Source organism: Rhyacophila brunnea, unplaced genomic scaffold (assembly GCF_057557595.1).
Source record: "Rhyacophila brunnea isolate RB1 unplaced genomic scaffold, BYU_Rbru_1.0 scaffold_13, whole genome shotgun sequence".
In the NCBI taxonomy this organism is placed as follows: Eukaryota; Metazoa; Arthropoda; class Insecta; order Trichoptera; family Rhyacophilidae; genus Rhyacophila; species Rhyacophila brunnea.
In genome coordinates, this window is record NW_028232785.1 from 12,814,589 (window position 1) to 12,826,882 (window position 12,294).

Below are 12,294 nucleotides of genomic sequence, written 5' to 3' on the forward strand. Positions count from 1 at the left end.
TATTTTTTTTATTCTACAATTAGGACACAAGATTAGGAAATGTAACTTTCTATATATTGAAATAAACATAATTTGAAAATACCCCAAGCACATATTTACTAGAAAAATCACTTTGTACTAAAACCGATAGCCAACATTATATATAACCTAATTCGATGAGCATTTTATGTAACAACCATTAGTTAAAATTCTTTTAATTAACTAAGATGCCCGTAGATTCATTTGGGAAGCATACTGGCGGGAATCCAGCAGATACAGATTCAAGTCCCGCGGTCTCGTATTTTTTGTTTGATAAATAATGAAATACATAATATACATAACAATATACGAGTAAGAACTAAATGCACATCTTTACATGTATTATCAATATGACTTTATAATATTATTTTTTTACTGATATACCTATACAATATACCTAACATATTTATTATTCGATAAAAACTGATTAATGTGATAGATGAGCTTTTTTCAAAGAACATAAAACTTTTACTTTTAGCTTGATATTTGAAAGAGCAAGTTGTTGGTCAAGACTAGGGCTTCTAGGAATAACTAACCGGGTAACCATTTATAACCGTCGTATTTAAAAAATGAATTTTCAATAATATTTTCGATATTATTTTTTGCACATTTTTTCTCTTTGACTCTACAATTAGACGTGCATTTTAGCCACCTCTCGATCAATGAGATATAACACAATATGTTATCCCCTTGCTGAACCTACGTCCATGTCCATGCTCTGTATCCAAACACATATTGAAAAACGATCATGTGACACGTTACCGCTTACCACTCGCTCATGCGTGATTTTATTAATTGTATTGTTGTAAACCTAAATATAATATTGTTAGACTTAATAAAGCTTTGAATGATTTGAAGTGAGTATTATTTTTGACATTTATTTGATATTGATAGCATTTTTGGTGCCTCAAACTTATAACTGGATGGAACTCTTATAATATTTTTGACAATAGTTTGACAATGATTGCCCAAAAGAAGACCATTTTCATGACAAATGGGACATTGAGGATTTAGCTGGAATGATGAAATACACGATGCGTTGTTTAATTTGTTTCGAATACATAAGTAAAGTTACAGAATGACAAAGATAGAGTGTGGTAGATCATTGCATTATGATATTAGATAGTGGATAGTTGATCACAGATCAAATTAGACATGCCTGGTCTATGGAAAATAAGTTGTTATATACATTGCCTACTAATTCATCTTTTAAAAAAAAATGTTTGGCATTTTAATAATCAATAATTCACAGTAAGTCAGCAATTAATACTAGAAAAATTAATTATTAACAATCGGCTCTCATGGTGCAGTGTGTAACGCGCTTGCCTTCCACCCGAGAGTTCTGGGTTCGATCCCTGTCAGGAGACAATCTTAAATTGTGTTTTACTCAAAGCCTGGGTGTTTGTGATTGTTTATAATAATATAAATAAAAGTTATGTTATAAATAACATCCATCATAATCAATGAGAAGGATGAAATTGTTTATGTTGAGACAGATCAACATGATTTGGTTCCCTGATTAATTAGTTTAATCTGAGATGCTGTTCCACTTCCAAAAGCCAGTTCCTTTTTTTTTAATTAATGTCTACAAATGCTGAAAAGGCAACTTTACATAGATATGAAGTTTGAAAAGGCAAGATGTATTTCTGGAATTTCTCTGTTAAAACTGGATACACATGGTGCATTTGCAACCAGAATGACATTAAAGTACACTCCTTATATTCATTTTTCAAGAATCCGTCTGAAGCTAATTCCAATAATTGCTCTTCTTCCGCATGCGATAAACCTTCTAGTATGGATGTCGTATTAATGCTTGTTGCAGCAGTCGCAGCCAAAGCCCGGTGCAGCGCGTACCCCCACCAAACTCTTCCCGTAGGTACCCCAGGGGGCACGCGTACCACACTTTGGGAAACACTATTCTACGGTTACTGCGTCGGCTTATAATGTTGTGGGGACCGAGCCTGGCAAATTCATATGTTATTGTTTAATGTGTGTTTGACCGGAGTTGGATCTCATAGCTTGAGCATGTGGCTAACATCCATTTCTCGTAAGAAAAAAATCTGTGGATCCCTTTTAGTAAGCAGCACAGTGCCCAGTACGCCTCCATAATATGGAGATAGAAGATAATATTATCTTCCTCTCGATCTGCATGTAGGTACAGCAGGCCTATGTTATAACTGGTGATAAAAAGTCACCCGACGACATGACGTAATTGTGACGTAAGCCAATACACGCTCGAGGCAAGCCGCCCAACACACACTGCTCACCATAGATATTATTATGCTGAAACACCTATTTGTGTATGGAGACAATGAATAACGCCAGTATTTGACTAGCGTTATTTTCTCGAATGCTATTATCACTCCGGTAGTACGTCACAATGATGTCATATGACGTCATGTCGACCGGGCGACTACAACTCGCAAGTTTTGCTACTCAAAGGTAAGCCAACTTGCATCTAACTCCGCCTTGATGATTCAATTCAATTTCAATTCAATTTATTTATTTTACGTATTGTGGACATTACAAATTATAAGTTTAAGACGTTCACTACATGACATTTAGAAACAAATTTAAAACAGTTGTATGTACATAACACAATGTGTAAATACAAAAAATATTAAGTATATAGGTACAAGGAAGTACACCGGATGAGTTAAGCAGACCCTATTTTAAGAAATTAAAAAATAACGTCCACCTAAATTCACCCTCACGTAAGTGGAATATATCAATATCCGAAGCGATTTCATTAAACATGGTTATTGCCCTCCCAATTGGCATTACTAATGGCAGGTTAGTTCTGCATCGTGGGAGAACAAACAACGGATGCCCTCGATTCCTAAGGTAATTATCAGAGACACACAAGCCAACACCACCAAGAATGGCAGAGTTCACATTTACGCCGCGTATAAGTCTGAAAAAATATGTAGCTAAATAAAGATCCCTTCTAAATTTTAAGCTACAATATGTAAGCATCCCTAAGAGAAAATCAGTCGGATAGAGCCACGGATAATATCCATACAGCCGAAAGTAAAGGAGTCTCAAAAATTTCTTTTGGACTCTCTCCACCATAAGGCCGTACTTCAACTGATGCGGGGCCCAAACGACAGACCCACTCTCAAGTCTGCTTCTAACTAAGGAGTTATAGAGAATTTTTAGTACCGTAACATCCGAAAAGACCCGGGAAGTACGCAAGACAAAGCCCAACATCTTTAGCGACTTCTTACAAATGGTATCTATATGACCACTAAACGTCAGTTTACCGTCAAACGTAATTCCAAGATCTCTTATAGATGATATTCGCGAGAGAACTCTGCCATGCATCGAGTACTGGAAAAACAATACTCGTGAGGCTTTAGTAAACGATAAAACATTGCATTTTATTTATTGAAGTCCAGTTTGTTACGCCTGCCCCAATCTAATATATTATCTATATCAAGTTGGAGTTGACGACAATCGTCCAAGGTGACAACTTCTATGAAGAGTTTCAAGTCTTCAGCAAACAACAAAAACATAGCATTTCTAATTACCAATGCTATGTCATTTATGAAAATCGTGAACAGCAATGGCCCTAAGTTTGAGCCCTGGGGGACACCAGAAAATGTGTAAAAGGTCTGTGACTGATAAAGGCCGTACGAAACGTATTGTTGACGGTTCCTAAAATAACTCCCGAATAGCTTCAAAAATCGATCCGACAATCCAATAAGTTGGAGCTTTTCCATTAGAATATCGTGATCGACTTTGTCAAATGCCTTCGAGAAATCATTGTAAGAACAGTCAACCTGGCTGCCTCTATCTAGTACTGACGACACGTCATAATCAGTAAATACCATCAGGTTGGTTTCCGTTGATCGGCCTCCTCTAAATCCATGCTGTTCATTCATTATAAATGACTCAATTTTATCATCTCCAGAACTTTTGCTGCTGCAGAGAGAACAGCTACCGACCTGTAGTTTTCTACTGACGACTCTGTACCACTCTTATAAATTGGAGTCACCTTCGACATCTTCCATATTTCTGTAAAGATACCTGTCTCCATTGTAAGATTATATTATTGATAGATTATATAGTGGGCCTTTGACAAAATCAACACACCCCTTTAAAAAAAATGTAGGGACGTTATCCAGTCCCAAAGAGCGCGTATTCTTAAGTTGTTTAATAAATCTATACACGTCACCTTCATCAATTGGGAAGATGTCAACGGATTGGGCACCGCACGATCGTTTTCTTGACGTTGAGGCGACATCCAGATTCGGAGTACTAGGTACTTGCGTAGACGGACCTGAAATGACCAGCAAATGCTTCTGCCATTCTATGTCCAGTCACCTCTTCGCCCTTCCATGTCATCGAATTGGCAAATCCACCATCCTTTCTTAATGATTTTATATAATCCCAAAACGATTTAGGATTTTCGTGAATGCAATCCTTTACCGATTCCATATATGTTCGATAGGCCAGCCGAACAGCTTGCCACACTCTCATACGATAAAGGCCAAACATGTCATAGTCATGCTGACCATGCTTAGCCTTCCAGGCTGTATGATAGTAGTGTTTGACTCTAATGTCTCTAATAATCTCCCGAGAAAACCACTTCGGATATCGTCTTCCACCTCGACATAGTGACTTCATGAAAAACATTTATTAAACACATTATATACAACATTATAAAAGTATTGTACCGCCTCATTCACATCAAAAATCTCAAGCAACTCACTCCAATCTACTTCACTCATTAAAGAGTAAAGCAGCTTGAAATTACCACCATCAAACTTCCATCCCCCACACCAATTAGCTTCGTGTGAGGGAATTTCTGTTCACAGCGGGCGAATCGCATGAAATACATGTAAAAAAACCAATGTAGGGTGGTACACATCCTCTCGTATCAAAGGTAATGTACATCGCGAAATTGATAAAATAGCATTACTAAAAATCCTATCCAGAAGTCCACCTTTAGAGTTAAGAATATCATTGTACTGGGAAAATCCAAAAACGGCACACAGAAATTCCAGTTCACTCTTGACCCTTTCACCGCTGCGTGCTGAGTTTAGGTTAAAATCTCACATCACAATAACCCTCTTATCCCCAAATACGACTATACTAGATAACATTTTTTCAACTAAAAGTTTATACGCCTCCACTTCACTTGCTGGAGGAAAATACACGGCACAAACGTAGACAATTTCTCCGTTACAGGTTAGTTTAACCCAAAGGTCCTCGTTAGAAGTCTCCAAAATACGAAAACGTTCGGCCTGCAACCCTTCCATATTTCTAACTCCCAGGAGGTAGCCTCCTCCCTGCCTGAGGCCTGTTCCGGAGACTCGATCCCTTCTAAAGACAGCATAATCACCACCAAAATATTCACGACTGAAAACACTGTCATTAAACCACGTTTCAGTTAACGCTATGACGTCATAGTCGTCAGCTAATACGCCGTTCAAAAATTCCACAGATTTTGTCTTCAAGCCGCGAACATTCTGATAGTAAAATAACAGTTTATCTGAACGGTGACTGTTCCGAAGTCAGCTAACCGGCAACCGTGGAGTTTCCACTCTCGACACCCATTCTTTTATGAATGAGTGGCGTGGCCAGTTATCCGCCCTCAAAACAGTGTCCGTGACATCAGAAGGGATACCTACCTTGAAGGATGCGTAGTCCCCCCTTGATTTGACTTGAGCGTCCGACATGTCCATGCGGAGGGGAAATACAGGATGCCAACCACATCTTATGGGAGTGTCTGAGTATGTGCTCCGAACGGGAGAAAATGCTCAGGTCGGTCCAACCAGCTGTTGGACCCATCGGCCCGTCCGACCTGGTTGCTACTAAGGCCAATTATCTTGCTTTCAAAAAATTTGCGGCGTCTTACTACGGGCGTGAAGATCTCTTCACATAAATTTTGCTGCCTGTATGATTAGCTTCGTTCTTTAATTTAATAAACAAGTAGGTTCATTTTCTTTTTAGTAATTTCCATGTGCTTTTTCTCTCCCTGGCACTTTGCATTAGAGTAAACTCAGTAAACTCAGTCAGAGCTCACTTTGAGCGTAGCAATCTAAGTCTTGGGCATCTTCTCCCAGGACACTCCCAGGCCAATTCTTAGATGCTTCACATCACCAATTGATGGGTCCCGTGATACTCTCGATTAAGACCGAGGGTGGTACGGGGCGGGTTTGGTGTAGGGAGTTTAACTTCAAGTGGCCGAAGGTCTTCTGGGATGTCGTCCACCTCGCCCTCCTGGTTCTGGGGTTTTTAGCGACCGCCTCCCTTCGCATAGGTGCAGGACGTCTTATCTGTTCGGCGGTGCCTCGCGCAGGTGATCGAGTTAGCCGCTACTCGCGGCGAGATGCCGCTAGGATGTCCGTTTTTGAGATCCGATCGTTGCGGCGGAAAAGTTTGATATTTCGAAGATACCGACCTAATCACTGTTGCCGGCTTATTTGAACGTTTATTATTTACAATTTTAAGTCGAATGGAGTGGATATTCGAGCTGTCATGGATGGTACTTGATATCTGGGAACGTCGTGTTTCTCGCGGGAACGTGTGTCTTTAATTTATCGGATGCTTTATTTTCTCTTGCTTTGCGTAAGACAGCAGGTAGTATGGTCAGGGTCGCATTGCTGACCTTGGAATGTTCGCGATCCGCCGCTTTCTTAAAATAACCGTTATCCCTCTGCCCTGTCCCGCGCAGGGGTAGACAACCTTAGCGCGACGGGAGTCGCACGTATTGATTTGGTGACACTACCTACCTACATATCAGTTCAAACATGAATTTCTTCACAGATGATTTTGATAAAAAGGTGCGTCAAGTGCGACTGCGTGAAATATAGCATTTTTTGATATTGAAAAGATCATACAACTTCTCATAAAAAAGCCGGAATATTAAATTAGATTTGCTTGAAAATCAACATGCCAGCCACAGAATCAATCAATTAATTGAATTCAGATAGGCTATACCCAATACACAACATTTTGAAGCAGGGTTTTGAATGTGTAAGTATCCTACGATAATGAAACCCACATAGACGTGCAATAGCGTGTGTTGCAACCTTCAAACAAACCAATATTGACTGAGCGTCAGTGCATAAACCGAGAGTAGTTGTTAGACAAAACGACAAGCTTTGAATGATGTATTCTTGACACGTGTTTCAATTTATCCCTTATTCTTCCACATTAGAGATCGGTTGCCTGTTACTCCACACCCGTTAGGTATTTCAGTTCCCATTAATTCTGTCGTCCTTGATGCCAGTCCTTTGTACCTAAAAGTATCTATACTACCTTTCAAATAAATATTACTTCCCTGCAATATTTTTGTGATAACTAAATTTCGTAGGTAGGTAGGTACCTACCTTCATTTATTTTTAGGCATACCTATGGCTTATTTATTTGTTGTGAAACGAAAATTCTTTTTTCTCGTACAAATAATATGCTTTATTATTTTGAAATGCCAGTTTATAGATATTTTGTTTTAATTTTGGGAAAATCTGCCATTTAGTTTGTGCCTACAATCATATAATATGTCGTATTTTTATGAATGCCAGTTGGCAGCACTGACCATAGAACAAGTTAAAATATCGACACGCTTTTGTTCTAATACGACGATAACTTTCTCAATATATAATTTACGCTTTCAATTAGTAAAAATGGACGTGAAACGCGAACCCGGTGAATCCGAATCTGATTCAGAAAGGCAGATGCCCGTATACCATCGAAATAACCTGAAAACAAATACGTATATAGAGCAAGAGAATTCCGATGGGGGAAGTTGCTCTTTTGAGGTTGGTTTTTTTTTTAAACTAAAGTCTTTTAATTGTTGCTGCCGTTTTTTGTGTATTGCCATTAAACTGACCACATCCTACTTATGTGTTTGTTCTGTTCATCTGTTGCGTTCCTATGTTAAACGTATTCCAACCATATTTTTTATAATTTACCTAGTGACATACCTACCTAATAATAATTATGCATGTTGGAAGAATACACAGATACGAATTTAGGTACTTGCGTACGTAACTGTTCCTATTCATCTTAGTGCAGTCGAGGTTAACCGATATTATTTGACAGTTTCAATCCATTTTGTCAGTTTCGCGATGAAAAGTATACGTGTGTGGCAATCGATGTCCATGCGAAATGACGTTTAACGTCAAAAATGTTCGACTCTCTATTTCATCATACATAGGTATAATATGAGGCACTAAAGCCAAACGGCATTTTATCCTCGCCTTCTGTAGTATTCGCGTGTGTGTACCTACTTATTAAGGAAGAGCTCACGGACCTTCGCCATGGTTCTGAGGGAAGGAAGAAAAACTATATCTGGGAAAATCGGAGTTATACAATGGTTTTTCCTATGAATTGACGGAGTCGGTACCGCAAAATACTTAGGTATTTTATATATCTATGCAGACGGAGAGTGGCACCTCTTTCATCTCATTATGTTGTTAGCTCATTGTGCTCCTCTCTCCTATGGGCACTTTTTATTACAAAGTCTCTGTAAACTCAGACAAAGCACAATAATTAACTGTGTGGTGACCTCATCTGCTCCTGAAACATTCCCAGGCGTAAAAATGCTGATGCTTCACAACTACACGTAGAGGCTCTTGATATGCTTGTGTGTGGTTCGGGGCGGATTAGTTTCGAGGTGTCTATTTTTGTGTTGACTCAGAATAAACAATTTGTCTTTATTTAGTTTATTAGTCTTTTGTTGGCATTCCAGTAAGGAATCTGAAGAGTTGTTGGCGGTGTGGTGAACTATAAGGGGTTGCGTGAGGTAAGGTGAATATTGGTCACTACAAGTCATTTTGTTTTGATTGCTAAAAAGTATGCTGATAGTGGAGAATTCAATGCTTACGGCAGGGGTAGTTCTGAGTTACTCAATGAGTGCCTCGCCGGTTAAAACTTTGGGAGCAATTGGGAGATGTTGCCGTATTGGTAAAGTGAATTGTCGGATTGGGTAAATATGGCCTCTGCATTAGTGGTTACCTGCCTATTCCAAGATGTTGGCCATGGCTCTTTATTAAAGTTTCTAGCAGGGTGAGGGGTTTTGGAACAACCTTTGTAATTCGCAGGATGTACACCCTCACAGTTGGTATAACGGCCGGTCCTATATTTGTAGACTTTTTGCAAACTAAAGTAATTAGGAATGTCTCTAAGTAGACTATCCTTCATGTAACCTTGCGATTGTACACAATGACAAGGATTTGTGTGTATACGCAACCGTATAAATGCATTAGTAAAAGCCGGGCATTCGATTGGTTTACACACGTACGCCGTATAATTGCATTAGTATATTCCATGCACTCGATTGGTTAATTTACGTTTTCATTCAAAAACATCTATACCAAATGGCAAGGTTACGTGACAGAGAGTCTACATATAGAACAACTCGCTCGTCATTTGTAACCTTGCTATTGTACACGGTGACAAGGATTTGTGTGGATACGAAATGGTTTACACACGTACGCCGTATAATTGTATAAGTAAATTCCAAGCACTCGATAAATAGCGCTTTAGTTCATAGACTTTTCTGTTCCGACCACTGCCTCCTTGACATTCTCACATGCGTTTTACCCGGAAACTCGTCAAAATGAATATATTTATTTTTAAATATGATTTGTTTTCCTTTGTTTACCTTAGGTTGACACCACTAGCACTGTTATGGCTAAATCGAACTTGTGTATGTCAGAAGCAGATGAAATTTACTCCGACATACACATTGATGAACATGACATTAAAAAGGACTTCGAAGAATACAACGTAAGGTTTACAAATAAATACTTTTATTTCAAAATGTTAGTATTGTAAGTGCAGATGTGATAATGTGCATCTTCCTATAATCTATAGCAGCGATGGCAACCCTTTTTATGCTTACGTGCAAAGTATTCGTAATAATGAATGGGGTAAGTATATTTTTTATAAATTAATGTAGGTTAACCGGTAAAATCAACCACAGAGAATAACTCGAATAAATATAATTTAGTATAAAATAATATGTGATGGTCCCAATAACAGCGGACACAAATAGCGTAACTAATGAATCAAATATTAAGTAGGTACAGTTGCGATGAATATAATTGGGTATAGTTAAAAAGAAAAATACATTGTTAGTATTTGTAATACACATACAGATGCATGTTAAATTCGAGTTAAGTTATCAACGACTTGCTTTTCCCTCCACCACCCGCCACGTTTCCACACCCGTTATGCAGGCGTATACCGTGGCGTAACGAACGATAGGCGCTGTTCAAATTTGTGCCGAAAGTGTCCCAGGAGCAACTTCCCAAGACCTTGGTTGGCGTGCACTAGAGCGTGCGTGATCCCTAATTCCATATAATGTATTACGGTCAATTCTCGATGAGAAAAGACCTTCTCGCTTGCCGTATAATGCCGCAAACTTTTTAAAAGCTGAGAAAAATTCCCTCGTAGATACTAAGTCGGAATGGCTGACCGGTCCAACTGAGGGTCGGACCGACTTGAGAAGCTCTTCCCTTTCAACCGACATATAGGGACACTCCCAGAGGATGTGATCGGTATCCTGCAATTCGCCACATAAGCAAGTCGGAGATTCTATTAGGCCAAGCTGACAGAGCTTGGAGGCAAAACCACCGTGTCCGGTTAAGAACTGAGAAGTCCAATGGTCTGGAGTCAATCTGGTTATCAACTACTGTCAAATTTCTCTTCTGTTGATTAAGTAACATTGTTTCGTTCACCGCGTCCTGAAACGCGCGATTATAAATAAAAAAGACAATAGCCGTACACATGGCGTAATCATAAACAGTACCAATGGTCTATATAATTCAATATAATTCGTTCAAGGAGAATGCCGCAAGCAAATCTACCTACTATCCCATTGTGAAATCTTCGTCTACTGTACCAAAATGTAGTACCTTCTTTTACTCGACTCGCTCAAGAGATAGGACAATGGTTGAGTTTAAACAATGGTTAATAAACCTAAAGTACACTACGGCCAACTCAAATCGATATTCTGAAGAATGCCAAACACACTTAGGTATATGTGGCGCTAAACAAAAAACTACTTCACTTTGATCATCCGGATCAGAATCTATTTTGTACCTAAAATGAAATGTGAACCATACGTAAATTATCAGACTGATCGAGATCAAATTGAAATCCGGATTAGAGCGAACAACTCAATTAGGGAATCTGCGTAACTTCAGTAGATAATTAGCCTGCGGATGAAAGTTTAAAAGATGGTTACGCTGTCTAGATCGTGTGGTGCTAATAATTATATTATAAATGTTTTTTTAGGATAACGCAGCAAATCTCAAATCGTCCTCTATGTCGGAAGAAGAGAAAATTGATAACATCATACAAATCGACAAACAAGATATTAAAATAAAACTCGAGGATTACCACAAAAGGTTTAAAAAAACACGTGGCACTATTAAACCAAATGTTTCTAAATCATTCCCTGAATTAGTGGCTGTTATAGAGTTGGAAAAAAAATATTTTCATGTTAATAATTTTGTGTGCAATATATGTTATAATTTTTTTTCATCGTTAAACTTGCTCGAGTTTCACAAAGTGTTGCATAAAAATATAATCCATAAAATCACTAATAAGGATGTAAAACAGTGTAAACGTAGTAAATGTAAAGTCTCTTGTCACACTTCATTTAAAAGCGATGAATTTAATAATTCTAGTGACACGAAAAAACTGAAATTGCTGCATACCGGAGAAAAGCCATTTCAATGTAATCAATGCGATTATTCTTGTAAATTATCTTTCTATATGAAATTACACATGATGACTCATTCTGGTATAAAGCCATTTAAATGTGATCATTGTGATTACTCTTGTATTACATCCCGTGATCTGAAAGTACACAAAATGACCCATTCTGGTGAAAAACCATTTAATTGTGATCAATGTGATTTCTCATGTATAACATCTGGTAACATGAAACGACACAAAATGACACATACCGGAATAAAGCTATTTAAATGTGATCAATGTGATTACTCATGTATAACATTTAGTCAAATGAAATTACATATAATGTCACATACTGGTATATTGCCATTTAAATGTGACAAATGTGACTATTTTTGTAAAACATCTAATGTCATGAAACGACACAAACTGACACATTCTGGTGAAAAGCCATTTAAATGTGCCCATTGTGATTATTCTTGTAAATCGTCGACCCACATGAAATCACATATTATGATGACTCATTCTAGTATAAAACCATTTAACTGTGATCACTGTAATTACTCTTGTAAAACATCTGGTAACATGAAACAACACAAAATGACACATTCCGGTATA